Source organism: Elephas maximus, chromosome 15 (genome assembly GCF_024166365.1).
Source record: "Elephas maximus indicus isolate mEleMax1 chromosome 15, mEleMax1 primary haplotype, whole genome shotgun sequence".
In the NCBI taxonomy this organism is placed as follows: domain Eukaryota; kingdom Metazoa; phylum Chordata; class Mammalia; order Proboscidea; family Elephantidae; genus Elephas; species Elephas maximus.
In genome coordinates, this window is record NC_064833.1 from 13,341,155 (window position 1) to 13,365,394 (window position 24,240).

The following is a 24,240-nucleotide window of genomic DNA, read 5'->3' on the forward strand; positions in this document are numbered from 1 at the left end:
GGTCTTCTTTGGTAAGTGCTTCAAGTCCCCTTCACTTTCAGTAAGCAAGGTTGTGTCATCTGCATATTGTGGGTTGTTAGTGAGTCTTCCTCCAATACTGATGCCTCATTCTTCTGCATATAGTCTGGATTCTTGGATTATTTGTTCAGCATACACAGTAAGTATGGTGAAAGGATACAACCTTGATGCACATCTTCCCTGATTTTAAACCCCTTGTTCTGTTTGAATGACTGCCTCTTGGTCTACGTACAGGTTCCTCATGAGCACAATTAAGTGTTCTAGAATTCCCATTCTTTGCAATGTTGTCCATAATTTGTTATGATCCGCACAATTGAATGTCTTTGCATAGTTAATGAAGCACAGGTAAACATCTTTCTGGTGTTCTCTGCTTTCAGCCAAGATCATCTGACATCAGCAGTGATATCCCTCATTCCACGTCCTCTTCCGAGTCCAGCTCGAATTTCTGGCAGTTCCTTGTTGATACACAGCTGCAAACGTTTTTGAATTCTCTTCGACACGGTTTTATTTGCATGTGATATTAATGATATTATTTGATAATTTCCACATTCTGTCAGATCACCTTTCTTTGGAATGGGCACCAATATGGATATCTTCCAGTTTGTTGGCCAGGTAGCTGTCTTCCAGATTTCTTGGCATAGACAATTGAGTGCTCCAGCACTGTATCTGGTTGTTGCAACATCTCAGTTGGCGTTCTGCCAATTCCCGGAGCCTCGTTTTTCATCAGTGCCTTCAGTGCAGCTTGGACTTCTTCCTTCAATACCATTGGTTCTTGATCGTATGCTACCTCCTGAAATGGTTGAACGTTGACCAGTTCTTTTTGGTACTGTGACTCTGTATATTCCTTCCATCTTCTTTTGATGCTTTCTCTGTTGTTCAATATTTTGCTCATAGAATCCTTCAGTATTGCAGCTCGAGGCTTGAGTTCATTCTTCAGTTCTTTCAGCCTGAGAAATGCCAAGGAAGTTCTTCTTCCCTTCTGGTTTTCTACGTCGAGCTCTTTGCAGATGTCCTTAGAATACTTAATTTGTCTTCTCAAGCTGCCCTTCGAAATCTGCTGTTCAGCTCTTTTACGTGACCACTTCTTACTTTCGTTTTAGCTACTCTTCATTCCAGGGCAAGTTTCAGAGTCTCTTCTGATATCCGTCTTGGTTTTTCTTGGCTTTTTAGTGACTTTTTATTTTCTTCATGTATGGTGACCTTGATGTCATCCCATGACTTGTCTGGTCTTCAGTCATTAGTGTTCAGTGAGTCAAATCTATTCTTGAGATCGTCTCTCAATTCAAGTGAGATATACTCAAGGTTGTACTTTGGCTCTCGTGGACTTATTTTAATTTTCTTCAGCTTCAGCTTGAGCTTGCACATAAGCGACTGATGGTCTGTTCCACAGCCGGCTCCTAGCCTTGTTCTGACTGATGCTATTGAGCTTTTCCATCGTCTGTTTCCACACATGCAGTCCGTTTGATTCCTGTATATCTGTCTGGCGAGGTCCACATGTACAGTCACCGTTTATGTTGTTGAAAAAAAGGTATTTGCAGTGAGTCATTGGTCTTGCAAAATTCTGTGATGAGATCTCCTTTGTCTTTTTATCACCAACGTCATATTTTCCAACTACCAACCCTTCTTCTTTGTTTCCAGGTTTTGCCTTCCAATCACCAGTAATTATCAGTGCATCTTGATTTCACGTTTGTTCAATTTCAGACCGCAGAACTTTGTAAAAATCTTCCATTTCTGCATCTTTGGATCAGTGGTTGGTGCATAAATTTGAATAATAGTCATATTAATTGGTTTTCCTTGTAGGTGTATGGATATTATCGTATTACTGACAGCATTGTACTTCAGGATAGATCTTGAAATGTTCTTTTTGATGATGAATGCAATGCCATTACTCTTCAATTGTCATTCCCGGCATAGTAGACTATATGATCCTCTGATTCAAAATGGCCAATACCAGCCCATTTCTGCTCACTAATGCCTAGGATATCGATCTTTATGCATTCCATTTCATTTTTGATGACTTCCAATTTTCCTAGATTCATACTTTGTACATTCCATATTCTGATTATTAATGGATGTTTGCCGCTATTTCATACTTCGGGTTGTGCCACATCAGCAAATAAAGGTCCCGAAAGCTTTACTTCATCCCCATCCTTAAGGTCGACTCTACTTTGATGAGGCAGCTCTTCCCTAGTCGTATTTTGAGTGCCTTCCAACCTGAGGGGCTTGTCTTCTGGCATATATCAGACAGTGTTCTGCTGCTATTCATAAGGTTTTTCCTGACCAACTTTTTAAGAAATAGATTTCCAGGTCCTTTATCCTGGTCTGTCTAAGTCTGGAAGCTCCATTGAAACCTGACCACCATGTTTGACCCTGCTGGTATTTGAAATACAGTGGCATAGCTTCCAGCATCACAGTAACATGCAAGCCACCACAGTACTACAAACTGACAGACAAGCGGCGGTAGGTACTACTAGACACTTCTAGGTATAGGTAGATACTCCTAGAGACTATAGAGACTGCTAGACACTGCCAGACACTGCCAGAAGTGTATGGTGGTTTTCTAAGTGGACACCTCATTATGACAGGCATCTCAGAAACCATCGTTGCCAAGTGTGACCGTATCAGCCAAGGATGTTCAGAATTTACACGTAACTATTTTTTTTTATGGTAGATAGATGCCTTGGGTTAATCTGAGCGCTGAGGGTTTTGGTAAGCTCAGTGTGAGACTGACTCATGCTAATAGCACACCTCTTGACGGATGTGGTGTTGGGGGTGTGTAGCTCGTTGTATCGTAGGCATTACTCTGCCTGCAAGTACCTGCCCAACGGAGAGACTCAGGGAAGGAAGGGTCCTGTGGCTTCTTGTTTTGTGGGGTTGAATATGAAGGGTAATATTTCTGCATTTGGAAACTGGTTGTCATGGACTTGAGAAAATGAGATGGATATGGGACTTGAGAAACACTGTTTGCAGTGTTTCTCCACTGATTTTCAGCACGTAAACTTGCCAGAATATTCTCTGCACCTGTTCCCTCTTCACCAGCGTTTCTTTCCTCTTAATCGTAACTTGTGGTTACATGAGCTTCCTGGGCAGAATGGTCAAGAATCCAGATTTTAACCAGGGCCCTCAAGTGATTCTGATACAGTGGTCTGCATCATCCAATTAGAGAAACAGCTATTTCATATAATCTTCTGCCCAAGTAAAATCTGTTCCAAGGAGACCTGGTGGCTCAGTGGTTAAATGCTTGGCTGGTAACTGAAAGGTCAGCAGTTCAAACTCATCAGCCACTCCATGGGAGAAAAGGCCTGGCAATCTGCCTTCGTAAAGGTTCCAGCCATGGAAACCCTATGGGGCAGTTCTGCTCTGTCCTACGGGGTCGCTGTGAGTTGGAATTGACTCAACAGCACCTGTTTCTAACTTTGGGTGTGTTGGGGTGGGGGTGGTTGGTGTGAGGTGGAAAGGACATTTAAGATTACCGTATTTTATCCTTTTTTGGGTCATGGTCTACTTAGGAAATAAAATTCGTGAGACACAGGTGGGGGAGGTATAAGAGGAAGCGATTCTTACCTGGAGGTTACTGGCCCAGTGGCCCTGCCCGCTCAGAGTGCTGAGCAGATCAGTATCTGCACACAGTTGTAACCCACTCTTGGGAGTCTTTGATTCTTGCCCGAGGCGAGGACCTGTTCAGACAGGCAGCAGAGGCTCAGAGGAGTGATATGAGTTGCCCAGTATTGCACAAAACAAAAAACCAAACCCGTTGGTATCAAGTCGCTTCAGACTCATAGCTATCCTATAGGACAGAGTGGGACTGCCCCATAGGGTTTCCAAGGGTGTAATCTTTACAGAAGCAGATTGCCACATCTTTCTCCTGTGGAGTGGCTGCTGGGTTCAAACTGCTGACCTTTAGGTTAGCAGCCGGGCGCTTTAACCACTGCACCACCAAGCCTCCTCAGTGTTGCACAGGAGTTTGCAAATCGTCTGGGCTGCCCCTCATTTAAGGAATGAGAGACCAGACCAGAGACGTTAAAGCCCTGCCAAGGGCCACACAGTAGCCTGTGCCCCACTGAGGAGAGGGTGATTTCTTTTTCCTGTGACCAGACAGCCTGTTCTTGGAAGGCAGGTTATAAAGCCAAGGAACAGTCTAGGCTTCCTGTTCTGATCCAAGATGGTCTGATTTTCTCTAAGTACCTAATAGACTGTCCCTGAGTGGTGCACGCAGTTAATGCACTTGGCAGCTAACCAAAAGGTCGGAGGTTCGAGTCTACCAAGAGGTGCCTCAGAAGAAGGGTCTGGCAATCTACTTCCAAAAAATCAGCCATTGAAAACCCTGTGGAGCATAGCTCTACTCTGACACATGTGGGGTTGCCATGAGTCAGAGTCAACTCAGCAGCAGCTGGTACCTAATGGTCCCCCAAGACCCAAAATACCAAAGGAGAGGAAACTTAACCCAGCAGAGCCACAGCTTAATCGTGACATTCAGAAGTCAGCACAGCAGGCAAAATTCATAGTGGAAATGGCTCCTGACAATTTTGTAAATGGTTCCTAACGGGTAGTATACATGGTTTTGTATGTATAATGGTATAAACTACATGTATAATTAAATAACAGGATGTAAACAGTAATGTACACTATGTAATACAGTAAAAAAAAAAAAAAACCACTGCCGTTGAGTCAATTCCGACTCATAGCGACCCTATAGGACAGGGTAGAACTGCCCCGTAGGGTTTCCGAGGAGTGGCTGGTGGACTTGAACTGCCGAACTTTTGGTTAGCAGCCGTAGCTCTTAACCGCTACATTACTAGACAGTAGACATACACTTTTATAGTATTTAAAGTTTTTTGAACTTACGTGTTTGGCCCTCTGTGTGTAGTTGAATACGCTATGTAAAGTGAGCACGTGGGTGATGTAATTCATCCGTGTGTTCTGGTGCCTCGAGGATATCTTCAGAAGGTGCAGTGACCTTGAGCTTCTACAGTAGTTAGATAAATTACACATGCGTATGTGGTTATTCCAGGGAGTCTTTTGTGCTTTTGTGTCGTTAACCATGCAAGGAGTTCTTGGGTGGAATCTAGTGTCCAGCTGTCCAGTTGGGAGACCCAAGGGACAGAAAGGAGGTAGCCTTTTGGTCCACTGAGCCCTGATTCTAATTTTTTTAGTAAAAGCAGATTCTCTCTTTTATCACAACAGCTCCTAGCTTTAGGAGTGTCTTAGTCTCCTACTGCCGCTATAACAAATACCGCAAGTGGGGGCCTTTAACAAACAAATGTATTTTTTCACAGTTCAGGAGGCTAGAAGTCCGAATTCAGGGCACAGGCTCCAGGGGAAGGTTCTCTCTCTGTTGGCTCTAGGAGAAAGCCCTTGGCGATCTTCAGGTGGCTTGTATCTTCCCCTCAGTTCCTGCTTCCTTCTCTGTGCCCAGTCTGCTCTTTGCCTGTCTCAGAGGTGGTTGGTTTAAGACACACCCTACACTAATTTGGCCTCATTAACATGACAAAGTCCTGTTCCCAAAGAGGATTACACACAGGTATAGGGGTTTAGGATTTACAACACGTATTTTGGGGGAACACAAGTCAGTCCATAACCAGGACCTTTAGGTCTTTGTTGTTCCTGCACATCTTGCCTGTTGCTGACTGCTCAGTCCTTGAGTGGATCCTCAGGGCTTGCCTCCGGGGCCCGTGGGCCCTTTGGAGATGGCCCCATGCATGGTCCCTGGGGCCCTGCCTCCTCTGACTGGAACTGCCTCTTTCCCAAGCAGTCTTTCTCAAAGTTTCTGTGGTGAAATGAAGGGGAAGTTTAGAAAAACAGCATTTGCCTGCTTCTAACTCTACCCTAAACCTTCCCCCTCTCCGAGTAAATGAGGAATAAACTAGGTGTGACCTTTTCAGTGTCCCCCACCCTGTTCCCCTCCCCTCCTCTGTGATCAGGAATGTGGCCTCTCTCCAGATAAACCAATCTTTGTCACAAGACCTTGGACACTTAAAACCAAAAGGAACCCGATCTTTTTTCCCTCCTAATCTTTTTTTAATCATTGTATTAAGTAGCTGTGGTGGCGGGGTGGCGGGGGAGAGGGAGTACTTGTTTCCATCTGGGAGGTTGTTCTCTTTTGCCTTATGGAGCTCCCACTCAGGGAGGGAGAGTTGAAAAGCACCTGAGATTGCACACACCCATGTGAGGAGACCGGAATCTTCCATAAGAGCTCTCTCCAGAGAAAACGCCAGTGGGCACCCCTTGTGCACTCCGTCCCCACCTCATGATGCCAGGAAAAGGTCTCATCCCCGTGAAGGACCTGTGTCTTCTTGCTAGTGGCTGGCTGGGCCCTGAAATGACCCTTCAGAGCAACCGTGGCAATTTATGCCAAGAGCTAGGAAAATGTTCCTAACTTTGACTCAGTGAACCCACTTCTGGGAGCCTCCCCTGAGGAAACAATAAAAAAACACGGGCACAGTGCTGCTGAAGGGTCTTCAGCTCAACTCCTTGTAAAATATCAGAATAATTGGAAATAACCTCAGTGTTGGGTAAAAACCTCACACTTAAATAAGCTATGCTAGAGGCACAGGGTGGACTATTCTGGGCCACTACAAGGAGGGCCTTCGGGGCTATGAGGAAACAGAGAAGAAGTCATTTATAGGAAAAAAAGGCTTGAAGGAAGCACACCAAAATGGTGTCAGGGGTTGTGTTAAGGTGATGGGCATATGGATGGTTTTCTTTTCCGTTCTCTCTTTGACACATTTTCTGTAATGTGATTATGTTACCTTTAGGGGGAGAAAAACTTCTCCCTCCGCTCCTCTCCTGTCTTCTCTGCTTTTCTGAGAAACCTAGTCAAAACCAAACCAAACCTGTTGTTGCCATCAAGTCGATTCCAACTCATAACAACCCTATGGGACAGAATAGAACTGTCCCATAGGGTTTCCAAGGAGCAGGTGGTGGATTCGAACTACCAACCTTTTGGTCAGCAGCCGAGCTCTTAACCATTGAGGCGCTAGGGCTCCAGGAACCTGGAGCCCTACTGTTTCCAGGGAAAGGGGGGAAAAAAAGCCAAAGTTTCATTTCATAAATAGTATACAACAAAACGGATCAATTAATAAAACTTAGATGCAGGCATTCCTGAGGTTAAAATACTAACAGATAATACTAGCCAGATAGTAGGAATACCAGGTATAAGATGACTAGAGAAAGAAAAAGCCTGGTGGTGCAGCAGTTAAGCGCTCGGCTGCTAACTGAAAGGTTAGTGGTTTGAACCTGGCAATCTGCTCCTGTAAGGTTGACATCCCAGGAGAACCTATGGGTGGTTCTGCACTGTCTGAATGGGTTGCTGTGAGTCAGAATTGACTCAAGGACACCTAACAACAACAGAGAAAGACGTGTTGGAGAAATATTCCTTAGAAGCAAGGATGGCGAGACTTCAGCTTGCTTACTTACTTTGGACATGTCGTCAGGAAAGACTGCTTGCTAGAAAAGGACATCATGGTTGGCGAAGTAGAGTGCCAACAAAAACGAGGAAAACCCTCAGTGAGATGGTTGACACAATAGCTCAGCCACATCAGTGATCATGAAGATGGCGCAAGACAAGCAAAATTTCGTTCTGTTGTACATAAGGTTGCCATTAGTTGGAGCTAACCCCATGGCAGCTAACAACAACAGGAAGACAGCTAGCAATTCTTGAATATAATAGCTACGATGGATCAGACTCTGATAGACCTAAGCATGAGACATTCTTATTGCCATTTTATAAATGAGGATACCTAAGGTCAAACAGAAGCCATGTGCTTTTTCTAGGTCCCACCCTTCCTTCCTGGTTAGCAGCTGATGGAATCAAGGGATTGTAGAGCAGCAATCAAGAAATCAAAAGACGCACTGCATTAGGCAAATCTGCTACAAAGGACCTCTTTAAAGTGTTGAAAAGCAAAGTTGTCACTTTGAGGACTAAGGTGCACCTGACTCCAAGCCATGGTGTTTTGAGGCACTTCATATGCATGCGAAAGCTGGACAGTGAATAAGGAAGAACGAAGAAGAATCGATGAATTTGAGTTAGGGTGTTGGCAAAGAATATTGAATATATCATGAACTACCAGAAGAACGAACAAATTTGTCTTGGAAGAAATACAGCCACAATGCTCCTTAGAAGCAAGGATGGCAAGACTATGTCTCATATACTTTGGACATGTTATCAGGAGGGATCAGTCCCTGGAGAAGAACGTCATGCTTGGTAAAGTAGAGGGTCAATGAAAAAGCGGAAAACCCTCAACGCGATGGACTGACACAGTGGCTGCACCAATGGGCTCAAACATAAAAACGATCATGAGGGTGGTGCAGGACCTGGCACTGTTTGGTTCCGTTGTGCATGGAGTCGCTATGAGTCAGAACCGACTTGACGGCACCTAACAACAACAGCACCAACAGAGACAGCACGTCACCGGTAACTGTGTTCATACAGACATTATTTCCAGGAAGGCAAAGTGATTGCTGGCTCTTGCTGAGCTATAGCAAAGTATTTTCTGTTTGGGTGACCTTGTGCCAAAAAAAGAAAAAAAAATAAAGCAAAGTGTAAATTCCAAAGCAAAAATGAAGTTTGGGTTCAGAAGAGGGAAGTGCTACCCTGAGGTAGAAGATAAGCAACACTGTGCCTTCAAGGACCTTGAGTCTTCTCTCCTCCTGAGTCCAGAAATGGGTGTGGGGGGTGCGGGGGGCGGGGGGGTGTATTTGGCATCTACCGGCAGGGCACCTTTTCAAAGCCCTCCGCCTGTGTTTTGTGTTCTGTGGCGGGGATGCCAGGGCAGAGGGAAATGGAAGCTTCTGCCTTCTGAGAAACCCATAAGGAGACGGTACCAGCACAGCACCTCAGCAGGTGGCAGAGCTGTAACGGGTTATGGGATTGCAAATTTTCAGACAGTCTCTGTGGTATTTAAAGTGCAGTTTTTTCTCAAGTTCTGTGTCTGTTATGCAACCCGCTAGTCATCTTTGCCTGCGTCTAGGAGAGATTCTGATTTAAAACTCAGCCATTTTTTTTTTAAAGAATGCACAAAATATCAAAAGGTGCCTGGTACCAAATATATGTTTGATGAATGAATGTGTTGATTCATCTTCTACTCTGGGTAGGAAATTGAAATTAAAATATATATAATCAAACATTGGCAGTCCATCATGATGTCCTTTTTAGTATGTATTTCAGACCTCAGTATTTATACTTTTTACTTCTGTGTATTTGTGTTTCTGTGATTAGGTATGAAATGGGGACACTTCTGTTGCTGTTGTGGGGTGCTATCAAGCTGATTGCGACTCATAGTGACCCTGTAGAACAGAGTAGAACTACCCCATAGCATTTCCAAGGCTGTAATTTTTTTTTAATTTTTACGGGAGCAGATTGCCAGGTCTTTTCTCCCGTGGCGCTGCCGGTGGGTTCGAAAGGTCAACTTTTCAGTTAGGAGCTGAGCACTTAACCACTGAGCCACAAGGGCTCCTTGGGGACATTTTTAGGATGCTTAAATGTGTTCATAACCCCCCCCGCCCACATAGGGACATATCTATCTAGTCCAGAAAATCCCTTGTTCTCCCTTTCCCTGCCCCCTGCCTCCCCACTCTCTTCTCTGGCTTCTGGGCTTTCTGCTTCTAAGCACCTTCTAGTGGGAGTGATAATAAATCAGGTAGTTGTGCTGCTCGGGGTGAATGAATGAAGAAATGATGGGGAGCTCCTTACTGAGTGGGGCCTTGGGAATGGAGAGCCACGAACAAGCCTGACCCAGCTCTGTAAACTCAGGGCTGGAGGTAGAAAACGAAGGAGTAAAATACAAAGCGAGAAAGCTGATGGGAGAGGTCTCTGGCCTGCATACAGCATCTCATTTGATCCTCATCTCAAACTTGTGAAGTCCCTGAGGGGCGCAAACAAATGGTTAAGCGCTCAACTGTTAGCTGATTCAAACCTATTCAGAGGGGCCTTGGAAGACAGGCCTGGCCACCTGCTTCTAAGAGGTCACAGTCTTGAAAACCCTACAGAGCAGTTCCTCTCTCCAGGGCACACATGGGGTCGCCATGAGTCCGAATCTACTTGATGGCTCCTGTCTGCTCCTGATGTTGGTAGCTCTGGTGCACGGTTTCATCCTGGGGAGAAGTTGAAACCTATGGCACTCCCAGGTTTTCATTACCTGAGGGCGTCAGTTTCAGCTGCTGTCTGGGCTGGCAGGACGGGGAAACCCTGCCACCTGGCTCCCATCCTGGGAGGGACAAGACCTGGCCTGTGCATTATGTAACCTGCTCTGCCTTTTTGCTTGATTTGCGCTGTTCCTTTACGTGTGGAGTTGGATCATTAGACCTTCCTTGTTGGGTGCTAGGAGGGTGAAATTGAGTGTGTGTAGCCCTCAGGAGGTCCTTGGCAACACATCTGTCCCTCCCCACTGCCCATACCCTGAGACCACAGCCACCTTGCTGCCCCCTGAGACAGGTGGGGGGCTGTTCCCTGGAGGCAGGATGGGGTCTTTTCTAGGACTCTTCCCGTTCTCCTCTGCCCTCTTCTTCACTGCCCCTCCCTCAGGGAATCCACCTCTCTGCCATTCTCAGAGCATAGTATGACTCCCTCGGGTGACTATTTGAGAGTTAACTCTGGAACAGCGCCTGTGAATAGATGTGCTGGAAGAAAGTGGTTTACCAAGTTTGAGCATTGTCGTCGCTGAATTAAAGATGAGCTTCCTGGTTCTCTGTTCTACTAAGCATTGACCAAACACCGTGTCTTCAGTTTTTTTTTTTTTAAACAAAAAAAAAAAGAAGGAAGGAAAAGCAAAAAAAAAAAGAAGGAAGGAAAAGGAAAAAAAAAAAAAGAAGGAAGGGCGTATATGATAGAAAAGATAAAGTATAATAATAACACCACATACCCATAGAGCACTTTTCACTTATTGTGGTCTTGTTCCCACTAAACATCACCGAGCTCTGGGACTGGACTTTTTTCTCTTTTAGATACACAGCGTGAGGCTCACAGTTTGCCTTGCTGCAAAAGTGCTTGTAGAGTGAGTGCCTAATTTTTTTTCAGAAAATTGAAGCCCAGAGATGTTAAGTGAGTTGCCTAAGGCTACACAGCTGCCCAGGGCCAGAGTTAGGAATTATTTTCTTAGCCAGGGCTCTTCTGAACTGTACCCTATGGTCTCAGAGCAGATGAACTTCACGTTGGCAGAGAATTCAAAGGTCAAAAGACACAATCTAATTAATGATTGTGAAAAGAGGGCAATGGTGGTTTGGTTGTAGAAGTTTCATCTTCTGTGCAGGAGACCCGGGTTCGATTCCTGGCCAGTATACCTCACGTGCAGCCACTACCCATCGGTCAGTGGAGGCTTCTGTGTTGCTATGATGCTGAACAGGTTTCAGCGGAGCTTCTAGACTAAGACGGACTAGGAAGAAAGGCCTGGCAATCTACTTTGAAAAATCAGCCAGTGAAACCCCTGTGGATTACAATGGTCTGATCTACAGCCAATCACGGGACTGGTGCAGGACTGGGCAACGTTTCATTCTCTTGTGCATGGGTTTGCCATGGGTTGGGGGCTGACTCGATGTAGCGAACAACAACAAATTAATGAGAAAGGCTTTACTGAGGCTGCAACCTTCCTTTGTTCTGCAGGCTGGTGTTCCTCGAACTCTCATCATTAGCCTGTTCTCCACATACAAAACTGCTCCCTCCTCTGCTTTCCCCAGTCCCTACCCGTTGTGTGTTCATGCATTTTTCAATCCTGTGATAGTCACTGGGCACCTTTCAAAGATCCGGGAAGCTACATGGGGCTGTATTATTTGCCGAGCTTAAAGGGTTGGAGTCAGGGTGCAGCTCCTGCTGTGGGGGCTGGAGCTGAAGGAGAGGAGCCGGTTTTCTGTGTGTGTTTGGCAGGTGTGTGCACGCCCCTCCTGACCTGTTTGTTAGAAGGGCCTTCAGTGAGGCTGTCTCAGAGCAGCCACTCTGTCTTGTTCCAGCCTCTCCATTTCCTTATCTGTAAAAATTGCCATTTGTGCAGCAGACACGTCCAGGGCCCTGCTGTGGGCTGGCACTGTGGTCGTAGGAGAAGCCCTGAGTCCTAGGACAGCTCCTGTTCCTCCCGGGCAGTGCCGCCATGTCTGTTCAGCCAGCCTCGTTGGTGTCTCCCTTGGGTCCTCTGCATGACAGACTCTAATGACCATAGGAGGCATTCAGAGGAAAGCACTCTAGACAGACTCTCATGGATGCCTCCTGGCCCCCTCCCCACTCCCTTCCTGTGGCCAGTGGGTACAAACCTTGCCTTCGATGTGTCAGTGGATGCCTTTTGGCCCCCTCCCCACTCCCTTCCTGTGGCCAGTGGGTGCAAACCTGGCCCTTGATGCACTTATGTTTTTCCATTTTCAACAAACACGTATTCAACATGAACTCTGAGCCGGGGTTTGGGTTGGTGTTGTTAGTTACTATCAAGTTGACACCCGCTCATGGTGATCCCATGTGTAACAGAATGAAATGTTGTCTGATCCTGAGTTATCTTCATGATGATTGGTATGTTTGAGTCCATTGTTGTGGCTGTTGTCAGTCCATCTCATGGAGGGTTTCCCTCATTTTTAATGACCCTCTACTTTACCAAACATGATGTCCTTTTCTTGCGATTGGTCTTTCCTGATGACGCGTCCAAAGTAAACAAGATGAAGTCTCGCCATCCTTGCTTCTAAGGAGCCATCCTAGTTGTATTTCTTCTAAGACTGATTTGTTTGTTCTTCTGGCAGCCCACGGTATATTCAGTATTCTTCGCCAGCACCACAGTTCGAATGCAGCAACGCTTCTGTCTTCCTTTTTCATTGTCCAGCTGTCCATTAGGTGCCCAGATATATTTCGGTTAGTGTCCCAGACCGTGAGAGGAGATAGACATAGAAATGGATAATTGTATTCCTATGTGAAGTGTTAAAGTTATGAAAAATTTAAAACATACTGTGCGTTGTTTAGAGGTAATAAAAATATAAAGAAATCCATGAAAATGATAAATACCAAGCTCAGGATAGTGCTTAAGTTTGGGAACAGGGGAGAGGGGTTTGACTGGGGTGGTGTAGCCAGGGGACTTCTTTTGTTTTCACTGTATTTTATTTCTTAGTTTGGGTGGGGGGCACAAGAGGTGGTTTTATTATTCTCTATATATTTTTGTACATTTTAAATATGCACAGTAAATATTTTAAATAGAGTTGCAAGCAAGGTGTTATTTGGAAGCCGTAGCCTGGGAGGGTCTCTAGCCAGATATGAAGGTTTGACTTCTCTGCAGCTTTAGCGGAGCACAGGGCTTGGCCAGGCTTTTCCGCAGCTTCAGTGGAGCACAGGGCTTGGCCAGGCTTCTCCGCAGCTTCAGTGGAGCACAGGGCTTGGCCAGGCTTCTCCGCAGCTTTAGCGGAGCACAGGGCTTGGCCAGGCTTTTCTGCAGCTGTAGTGGAGCACAGGGCTTGGCCAGGCTTCTCCGCAGCTTTAGTGGAGCACAGGGCTTGGCCAGGCTTTTCTGCAGCTTTAGTGGAGCACAGGGCTTGGCCAGGCTCACACACTCAGGAGGTGTTGAACCGAACTCTGACTGGAAGGACAGGAAGAGCTTTATGGAGAAAGTGAGAGTTTGAGTGAGTTTTTAAGGCCATCGCTGGGAACAGCATTTCAGGCAAAGGGAACAGCATGTGCAGAAGAGGGAGGCAGGGAACTGTGAGGTGTGAACGGGTGGGATCAACTCAGCTTTGGGTTAGTCCTTTGGGGATCTCTTTTGCTCTTGATTATTTATGCTCAGAATGATGCCGAATCGAGGTTAATTTGGAGTTGATTCCAGATGGGCTCCGTCCGCTCTGGTATTAAAACCAAGCCAGCTTCCGGAGAGCACTTTGATCTTTATCAATACCTTGGCATTGTCAGAGATTGGTCCCAGCCCAGGGAGATTGGCTTCAGCTTCAAGTGCAGAAAGCCATTGGTAAAAACAAGTCTCTGATAAAAGAGTTGGACACGCAGGGTGCAAAGGCTGGTGAGAAAGATTGTCTTGTACGGAAGAGAGCCAAATGTGGATTCCTGGACCGTCTTGAGGTTGCCATTGTCTGACGTTAAAGACTCATCTGGGACTCCCTCTGCCTGCTGGGAGTGGGGAGGAGGCAGGGGGCCAGGCTCTCTGTTTAGTGGTTCCAGTCTTTGAAAACACTGCAAAGGGAACCAGACTCCCCAGGGAGCCAGATTAAAGCACCGATGGGGAATTTCATCATCCCCGCAATCAAAGACATTGATTGTTTTCTGGGCCCCACTGGTTACCCTCCCGCTGTTGTCTTTAACTGGGGAAACTTACTCATTAAGGCTGGCCCTGGGCTTCTCCCTCCTTTGTTCCTTTGATCGCTGAGAACCACTTCCTGTGGATCCTCAGTGTCTTGCCACTTACATTCACATTCAGGCAGGACTCCATCGTGTATTTCAGAAGAGAGGTGTTTTTGTGCACCCCAGGTTCCTGCTAGGACTGAGGAAGAACTAGTTCATGGAAGCTGTCACTAGAAGGGTCCTTGGCCAGTATGTAGTGCAGTGGCCACATTTCAGAGGTGAGAAGATGAAAGGAGACTTGGCAGTGCGTGTCCTCGAGGAGGGCAGCCTCAGCTTCTGACGTTCATCGTTGTTAGCTGCCATCGGGTTGGCCCAACTCATGACAACCCATGGTCAATTGTGGATTGGACCTTTGTGATCTATAGGGTTTTCATTGGCTGGTTTTCACAGCAGTAGATTGCAAGACCTTTCTTCCTAGTCCGCCTTTGTCTGGAGACTCTGCTGAAGCGTGTTCAGCATCATAGCAATGTGCAAGCCTCTGCAGACAGATGGGCAGTAGCTGCTCATGAGGTGCGTTTGCTGGGGATTGAACCCTGGTCTTGTGCAACGAACCACCACTTTCCCCTCTGACATTGATTAAACCCAACCCAGTGCCATCGAGTCGATTCCGACTCATAGCGACCCTATAGGACAGAGTAGAACTGCCCCATAGGTGCCTCTTTTATGTGAGCACAGGTTCTTACCCAGAAGGCTGCCGCCACTGAACTGGAGAGTCCACGGGATTTTTAAATGCAGTCTTGACACGCCATGTGACAATCCAGTGGCTGGAGCGGGAGGGAGACTGCATTAACGGCATTGAGATTTCTCTGGCCCGGTCCAGAGGAACTTAGCACGGATCTCCCGTGGGGGACCAATTAATTCTGCAGGAAGTTATGGTTTACATTTTACCCTGGAAGCTGAGCGCTGCACGCATTCATGCACCCTGGGCTTCTAACGCTGCCGCCCTGCAAGTTTTGTTTAATCACAGTCATGGTTGAAAACTCACAGCATTTCCCCCTGAGTTTATTAGTTAGTTCTTACCCACATTTCATCTGCTTTCTCTTAAACACTTCTTTTGGGTCTGTGTTTATAGAGCCTGAGTAAACACAGATCCTTGACTTTAATTAAGAAGCCAGTAATGGCCAAAAGGGAGGCTCATTCTACTTCTCTTGTCCTATGGATGTTGAAAATGGAGCCCTGGTGGCGTAGTGGTTAAGCCCTCGGCTGCTAACTGCGAGGTCAGCGGTTCGAACCTACCAGCCGCTCTGTGGGAGAAGGATGAGGCAGTCTGCTTCAGTAAAGATTACAGCCTTGGAAAACCTGTGGGATGGTTCTCCTCTGTCCTGTAGGGTTGCTATGAGTTGGAATCATCTCAATGCTAGTGAGTTTGTTTGTTTTTGGTTTTATGGATGTTGAAAAGGAGCCTTGGTGGCGAAGTGGTTAAAGCTCTTGGTTGCAAACTGAAAGCTTGGCAGTCTGGACCCGCTAGCCGTTCTGTGGGAGAAAGATGTGGCTGTCTGCTTCTGTAAAGATTTTCTGCCTTGGAAACCCTGTGGGGCAGTTCTAGTCTGTCCTATGGGGTTGTTGTGGGTCAGAATCCACTGGACGACACACAGCAACAACAACATGGATGCTGAAGGGGGAGTGACCAAGAGCAGGGGATCCTCCAATAGATGTCAGAGTGGCATAGGGGTAAGAAGGGAGTCCCTGGGTGGTGCAAAGAGTTAATGCGTTTGGCTGCTAGCGAAAGGTTAGAGGTTCAAGTTCACCCAGAGGTGCCTTGAAGGAAAGACCTGGCCATCTACTTCCAAAAAATCAGCCATTGAAAATCCTGTGGAGCATAGCTGTACTCTGACGCACATGGGGTTGTCATGAGTTGGAATTGCCTGGACAGCAACTGGTTTGGTATTCTGGATTTGGGGGTGAGGATGTGTGGTCTCCTCCCTCCCACAACAGACCACATGCGCTCAGTCAAGTTTAAGTTACATTTTCAATAGATCACTGACATTACCTGCACTTTGTTTCGTCATTCGTTCACCAAAGGGAAACTGCTTTTTCATAACACCATTTCGTGGTCATACCTTGCAGGGCAGCGATTTCTGCTTGTGTTCACTCCTGTAACCCTGCCCTTAGAATAGAGCATACAGTGGGCACTCAGTAAATGTTTATTTAATAAATAAATGAGGACCTGAAATTCTATCACTGGGAATCCATGTCTTTGTTTTAATCATGGGCTTCCATCCCAGGGGAGGATACGGAGCACTTTGGGTCCCCAGCACTAAGTTGATCACTGGAGAGCTGATGGAACTCTGTGGTTCTGGTGGGGGCGGGGGAGAGCTAAAAGCTGGCTGCGGTGCGGAGAGCCGGTATGGATGTTGGTATGAGGACAGTGAGATTAGAGGCACAGCTAATCTTACTATCGGTACCGTCTTGGCAGGTCACGCAAGCTCTCTGAGACAGGTGTCCTAACCTATAAAATGAGGAGAGAATGGTAAAGCCAGAATCTTCCCTGCCCTTTCCCACTTCGTTTCAGGTTCCCTGATGACGCCTCCCTCCCCCCAGGTGTTCCCGTTGGTACTTACCCAAAACATCCATCCCATTTCCCCCATATACCAGACACTGTGCCAGGCCCTGAGGGGCAGGGGTGCACGGGGTGGACGAGCCCATCTCTCCCCAAGCATTTAGATTGAGAGACAGACAGACAGTGATGACATGGGATACTGCAGTTTAGGGAAGCCTGGGGTCTGGAAACCCTGGGGGCTAGAAACCCTGGTGGCATAGTGGTTAAGACCTACAGCTGCTAACCAAAAGGTTGGCAGTTCAAATCCACCAGGTGCTCCTTGGAAACCCTATGGGGCAGTTCTGCTCTGTCCTGTAAGGTTGCTATGAGTCAAAATCAACTCGATGGCCATGGGTTTGGTTTGTTTTTTTTTTTGGTGGGTGGGGGGCTGTAGCCTGTGGGGAGCATCAAACCTGGCCTGAGGGATCAAGGAGGGCTTCCTAGAGGAAGTGGCATCGAAAAGGGCAGGGGCTGCTTTTTATTACTCTTTTTCTTTCTGGATCTAAGGAGAATGCCTCACACGTAGCAGGTGCTTAGTGAGTGAATGATGAGTGAGCAAATGGGTGTAAACGTGTCTTACAGACTGGAGGTGTGGCGCAAATGTTAGATGTTGGTGCTGTGAATTGTGGAGTGTACAGTAGGACAAGCTCCACCTCCCTGTTTCCTGAGGACCAACTGTTGCCAAGAGCTAGGTCTGCCCTAAAGTGCCCACATCAGCCTCTGCCATGTCCCCCTACTCAGGGAAACTGACTGCCCAAGGGTTGAATTTTTTAGTCAACTCAGTAGCCAGCAGCTCTTCCTAATAGGATACAGATTTGGGCACCCAGCCCCAGTTCTTGGGACCCCAGTTCTAAGGCTGGTGGCTGACTAAGGGGGTGACTCATTGGGGAGGGGGTGTGGAGTAATCCTCAGAGATGTCTGAAGAGCATGTTCACACCATCAGCCTCTCAACCCTCCACTACAATTGCCATCCCCAGAGCCCCTCTTTCAGCAGGCTGAACTTATTTGTGTGTGTGTGTGTGTATGTATGTGTGTGTGTTGGTATGTATGTATGTATGTTTTATTGTGCTTTAGATGAAGGTTGACAGAACAAATTAGTTCCTCATTAAACAATTAATACGCACATTGTTTTGTGACATTGGGTGCCAATCCTCTGACGTGTCAACATTCTCCCCTTCTCAGCTTTGTGTTCCCCATTTCCATTTGTCCAGCTTTCCTGTCCCTTTCTGTCTTCTTCTCCTTGCTCCTGGGCTGGTGCATCCATTTAGTCTCGTATACATGAGCTGTGTGTATTGTTGTTTTATGGGCCTGTCAAATCTTTGGCTGAAGGGTGAGCCTCAGGAGTGACTTCAGTACTGAGTTAAAAGGGTGTCCAGGGAGTGGCGTCTGGGGCCTTAAATGCTAGCAAGTGGCCATCTAAGATGCATCAATTGGTCTCAATCCGCCTGGAACAAGGAAGAATGAAGAACACCAAAGACACAAAATAATTATGAGCCTAAGAGACAAAAAGGACCACATAAACTAAGACTACATCAGCCTGAGACTAGAAGAGCTGGATGGTACCTAGCCACAACTGATGACTGCCCTGACAGGGAACTCCACAGAGAAACCCTGAGGGAGCAGGAGAGCAGGGGATACAGACCCCAAATTCTCATAAAAAGACCAGACTTAATGGTCAGACTGGGACTGGAGGGACCCTGGAGGCCATGGACCCCAGACCTTCTGTTACCCCAGGCAGGAACCATTCCCAAAGCCAACTCTTCAGACAGGGATTGGACTGGAATAGGGGATGGAAAATGATACTGGTGAAGAACAAGCTTCTTGGATCAAGTGGTCACATAAGACTATGTTGGCATCTCCTGTCTGGAGCAGAGATGAGAGGGCAGAGGGGCCCAGAAGCTACCCAAGTGGACACGAGGAGAGAGTGGAGGAAGGACTGTGCTATCTCATCAGAGGGAGAGCTATTAGGAGTGTATAGCAAGGTGTATGTAAATTTTTGTATGAGAGACTGACCTGATTTGTAAACTTTCATTTAAAGCACAATAAAAATTAATTAAAAAAAAAAAAAAAAGGTGTCCAGGGGCCATGCTCCTGGGGTTTTTCTAGTTTCTGTCAGACCAGTAGGTCTGGTCTTTTTTTGTAAATTAGAATTTTGTTCTACATTTTTCTTCAGCTCTGCCTGGGACCCTCTATTGTGATCCCTGTCACAGCAGTCGGTGATGGTAGCCAGACACCATCTAGTTGTGCTGGACTCAGTCTGGTGGAGGCTGTGGTAGTTGTGGTCCATTAGTCCTTAGTCCTTTTGGACTAATCTTTCCCTTGTGTCTTTGGTTTTCTTCTCTCTCCCTTGCTGCAGACGGGGTGAGACCAGTGGAGTATCCTATTTTAGATGGCCGCTCACCAGCTTTTGAGACCCCAGATGCTACTCATCAAAGTAGGACGTAGAACATTTTCTTCATAAACTATGTTATGTGGTTGAGCTAGATGTCCCTCGAGACCATGATCGCCAGCCCTCAGCCGAGCAGCAGACTGAACTTCTGGAGGTCAGGAATAGTGTCTGATTCATCTCTGTAACCCAGTACCCAGCACATCTGGGTCTGGGGTCAGTTTGCAGAATGGAATGAATGAAGCAACGTCAGATAACAGCGATTAAGTTATACAGAATGTAGCTGACGCTAAATGTTTTTCTGGGGCTGGGGAGGGAGAGGGATGTTTCTGGAAATAACCTTTTGCTACTACTCTGGATGTTTTGCAATAGCAGATGCTTGAAATTCTCCTTGACACTTGCTCTCTGTGGTGAGGTGAAGAAACACTTCCTTTATTCACACTTGGCTCTGGGGCTGTGTAGACACGCAGGGGCCTCTCCCCCACTTCCGCCCCCTGGAAGCCCCTGAGTACATTCTGTAGGGCTGAGTTATGGGGCCACAGGGGTCATGGGCCTGCACTCACATATTTCTGCAGTGTGGTGGGTTGGGGTGTTCAGGGGCATTTTCTATATTTGAGCTGCCCAGAATTCCCCCACCTTCCTGTTTGGGGGTTTCCCAGTGTGTGTCCTGGAGGGAAGCCAAGCCCCACCACCCAAAATGGAAGCGGAGGTGGACCAGACATTTTTTTTCTCCCTGCCTCCTGGCTACTAGGGTCTGGGGGTCTGACCTCAGCTTGGCCACATGGGCACCACAAAGATGGCAGTTAGAGGTTACTCAGAGTCAAGGGCAATGAGCGTCCTAAGCAGACGTCCTGGGCATGACCTTGGCCACATTTTCCCTCTGTCCAGTCTTCCCGGGTCCTTTTTCCAAGCCTGGTTCTCCAGCCTGCCTGTTGGTTCTGTTGTTGTTGTTAGGTGCCGTTGAGTTGGTTCTAACTCATAGCGACCCTATCTATATACAATAGAATGAAACACTACCTGGTCCTGCTCCATCTTCACAAATGTCGTTATGCTTGAGCCCGTTGTTACAGCCACTATGTCAATCCATCTTCTTGAGGGTCTTCTTTTTCGCTGACCCTCTGCTTTACCGAGAATGATGTCCTTCTCTAGGGAGTGATCCCTCCTGATAACATGTCCGAAGTATGTGAGATGAAGTCTCGCCATCCACTCACTCTTCCAAGGAGCTCTCTGGCTGTGTTTCTTCCAGCCTGCATGTTGATACTGGGAGCTTCCAGTTATCTTCCCATCAGATCCCTTTTTTCCATAAAGTGGTCATATAGCTGGTTTCTGTTTCCTGTAACTGAAACCCTGACTAGCATGTACACTGGGATCATAGGGAGGCATTCTGCCCCTAATATGAGCCTTGGCAACATGGTGAGATGGCGGGGAGCTTGCTTTGGTGCTCCTGTATCTCCTATTCCTGCCTTTTTCTGAGGCAGACACCCACCCAGCCTGACTCCATTACCCGGAAACCCAGTCTACTGCCGTTCCATCTCAGTAAACATCGAGCCACCTGCTGTGTGTCAGGCATTGTGCTAAGCACAGGGATACAGAGATTAAGAAGTTATAATTTCAGCCTTTAAGGGGCATACAGGCCAGAGGTAGAGACAGGTACAAAATCTGAAAATTCTGTCCAGCATGGTGGGAGCATAAAACAAAAAAAAACCCAAAGCAGTTGCCGTTGAGTCAGTTTTGACTCCTGGCAACCCCATGTGTTGAGAGTAGTACTGCATTCCATAGGGTTTTTGAGATTGTGGCCTTTTGGAAGCAGATTGCCAGGCCTTTCTTCCAAGATACCTCTGGATAGGTTTGAACCACTAACCTTGCAGTTAGTAAAGCACTTAACTGAACCATCCAGGGACTCCTGGTAGGAGCATAGGAGGAGGCAAAGGTGCTATGGTTACACAAGGGACTTCTAACCCCAATAAACCAAACCCATCACTGGCAAGTAGATTGCAACTCGTAGCGACTGTATAGGACAGAGTCGAAGTGCCCCATAGGTGTCCAAGGCTAAAATTTTAAGGAAGTAGACTGCCACATCTTTCTCTTGACCACTGACCTTTCAGTTAGCAGTCAAGCATTTAACAATTGTGCCACCAGGGCTCCTCCTAACCCCAATATAAAACAAAAAAACCAAGCCTGTTGCTGTCAAGTCGATTCCGACTCATAGCGACCCTATAGGACAAAGTAGAACTGCCCCATATGGTTTCCAAGTATCGCCTGGTGGATTTGAACTGCCAACCTTTTGGTTAGGAGCTGTAGCTCTTAACCACTACACCACCAAGTTTTCTCCCTAAGCCCAGTAGGGACCCACATAGAGGAGGTGATGCCCAAGCAGAGGTTAGTAGGATGCAAGGAGTTAGCTAGGTAAAATGGGTAGAGAAGAGGGTATGCCTGAGGAGGGCCAGTATCATCACACGGGAGGTGGCAGGTGACACAGTGAATGGGGAGGCAGAGGGCGGTGGATTGTCAGTGTTATGGATTGAATTGTGTCCCTCCAAATATGTGTTGTAAATCCTAATCCCTATGCTTATGGCTGGAGAGTCCAGGTGGTGCAGTGGTTAAGTGCTCAGCTGCTAACCGAGAGATCAGCAGTTTGAACCCACCAGCCGCTCTGCAGGAGAAAGATGTGGCAGTCTGCATCCATAAAGATTACCCAGTGCCATCGAGTCGATTCCGGCTCATAGCGATCCTATAAGATGGAGTAGAACTGCCCCATAGAATTTCCAAGGAGCGTCTGGTGGATTCAAACTGCTGACCCTTTGGTTAGCAGCCGTAGCACTTAACCACTACACCACCAGGGTTTCCGTAAAGATTACAACCTTAGAAACCCTATGGGTCAGTTCTACTCTGTCCTGTAGGTCACTGTAGGGTTGCTATGAGTCAGAATCAACTCGCTGGCATCGGATTTTTTTTTTTTTATACCTGTGCTTATAATCCGTTCTGAGAATGAGTTATCTTTATTATATTAACAAGACAATATTAGTGTAGGGTGTATCAATCTCTTTTGAGATATAAAAGAGCAAATTAAGCAAGCAAGCAGGCAGGCAAGTGCAGTAGGAGGGGAAGATACATGATTGCCAAGGAATAGAAGCTGAAAAGAGACAAGGACCTTCCCCTAGAGCAGACAGAGAGCGAGCCTTTCCCTAGAGCTGGTGCCCTGAATTCGGACTTCTAGCCCGAGTTTAGGAACTGTGAGAAAATACATGTCAGTTTGTTAAAGGCACCACTTGTGGTATTTCTGTTATAGGAGCACTAAGACATGAGTTAAAATGTGCCCCCCCAAAATATGTGTTGGGATCCTAACCCCTAACCTGTGGCTATAATTCTGTTTGGAAATAGAATTTTCTTCGTTATGCTAATGAGATTAAACTGGAGTGGAGTGGGCTCTAAATACAATTGCTTTTGAGTTATAAAAAGAGCATATTAGACACAGAGGATACACCGGGGGGGTGGGGGGGGGTAGGGGGGGACAACAGATGCCGTGTGAGAATTCTCTACAAGCAAAGGAACCCGGGATTTTTGGCAGACACCAGAAACTAGGAGAGAGGCTCACAGAAGGAACTAAGATGGTCAAGGCCCTGATTTGAACTTTCAGCCTCCAGAACTATGAGAAAATGAATTTCTTTTCCTTAAAGCCACCCACTGGTGGTATTTCTGTTACAGCAGTACTAGATAACGAAAACAGTCAATGTGGAAGGGAAGACAGAAGCCAAAACACAGACGACGTTGTTTGCCAGCAACCAGCGGACTTTTTCTGTAAAGGACTAGATAGTAAGTGTTTAGACTTTGGGGACCCTATGGTCTCCGTTACTACTACTCAACTCTGCAATTGTAGCAATCACAGGCAATATGTGAATGAATGAGCCTGACTGTGTTTTAATAAAACTTTATTTACAAAAACAGGTGGTGGATCTGCCTTAGTCTACAGGCTGTAGTTTGCCGACCTCTGTTGTATGCCATTCTAAGGAGTTAATACCTTATTTTCAGACAGTGGTGAATGTATGTTCTTTTGGTTGCTGATAACGGTAATTGCAGTGCAAACTGGCTTAACTAGGAAAGGGAATTAATGAACACATGTACCCAAAACATCCAGGGGTAGGACAGGCTTTAGGTGAAGTTCGATGTGGGCTCTGGCTCATTTCTCTGCTCCTCTCGGTTCTGCTCTTCCCTGGTGATGGTAAGTTGACTTCAGCAGTTCAAGGCATCACATGTACAAGCTCCACTGTCCAGAGGAAAAGAGAGAACTTCCCTTCATCAGTTCTTATTGGACCTTCTTAGGTCATGTGCCCACCCTTGAACCAGTCGCTGTGGCCAGGAGAATGCCATGTGCTGATTGGCTTAGGCCTGGATTCCTTCTTCCTTGAACTGATCACTGTTGCACACTGCTTGCCTTAGGCCAGTCAGGGGCCACCCATAAGGTTGGAGATGTGGTCAGTTCTCCCCAAACCAAATGGCTGCTACCCAACTGGAAAAGGATGCAGCGAGTCCCTTCATGAGAACTTTGTAAGCGGAAGAGTGATGTACAACTTCTTTGAAAAATCACTGTGGTGGCGTTGTGGAGGAGAACCAGGCTGGAGGCAGGGACCCCTTTAGGGGATTGTTTCTCAGGTGGGGTATTAAGGAGATTGAAAGGAAGGGATGGATTGGAGAATTGCTTTGGAGGTGGAATTGATAGAATTTGTGAGTAATTTAATGTGTGTGAAGGTTGATGGGGAGGGAGAGGGTAACGAAGATAGAGTTATCAAGAAAAGCCAATTTCTGGCTTGGAGTCCCTGGGTGGTACAAACAGTTAAAATGCTTGGCTGCTAAGTGAAAGGTTGGAGGTTTGAGTCCACCCAGAGATGCCTAGGAAGAAAGGCCTGGTGATCTGCTTCTGAGAAATCAGCCATTGAATACCCTGTGGAGCACAGTTCTGCACTGAAACACATGAGGTTGCCATGAGTTGGAACT

General features: G+C 46.8%; 1 protein-coding gene across 7 annotated transcripts in view; it reads left to right on the top strand.

The window, feature by feature from the left end:
* The window catches only part of CYRIB (CYFIP related Rac1 interactor B), a 181,148-nt gene that overhangs the window by 10,493 nt on the left and 146,415 nt on the right, over positions 1–24,240 (top strand). The window contains exon 1 of one of the 7 annotated variants that reach the window (XM_049853751.1): positions 19,325–19,405. The exons of the other annotated variants lie outside the window; for them this stretch is intronic. The gene's annotated coding sequence lies outside the window, so the exon portion shown is untranslated. Of the gene's footprint in view, positions 1–19,324; positions 19,406–24,240 lie in introns of those variants that run through there. 7 annotated transcript variants of the gene reach the window in all.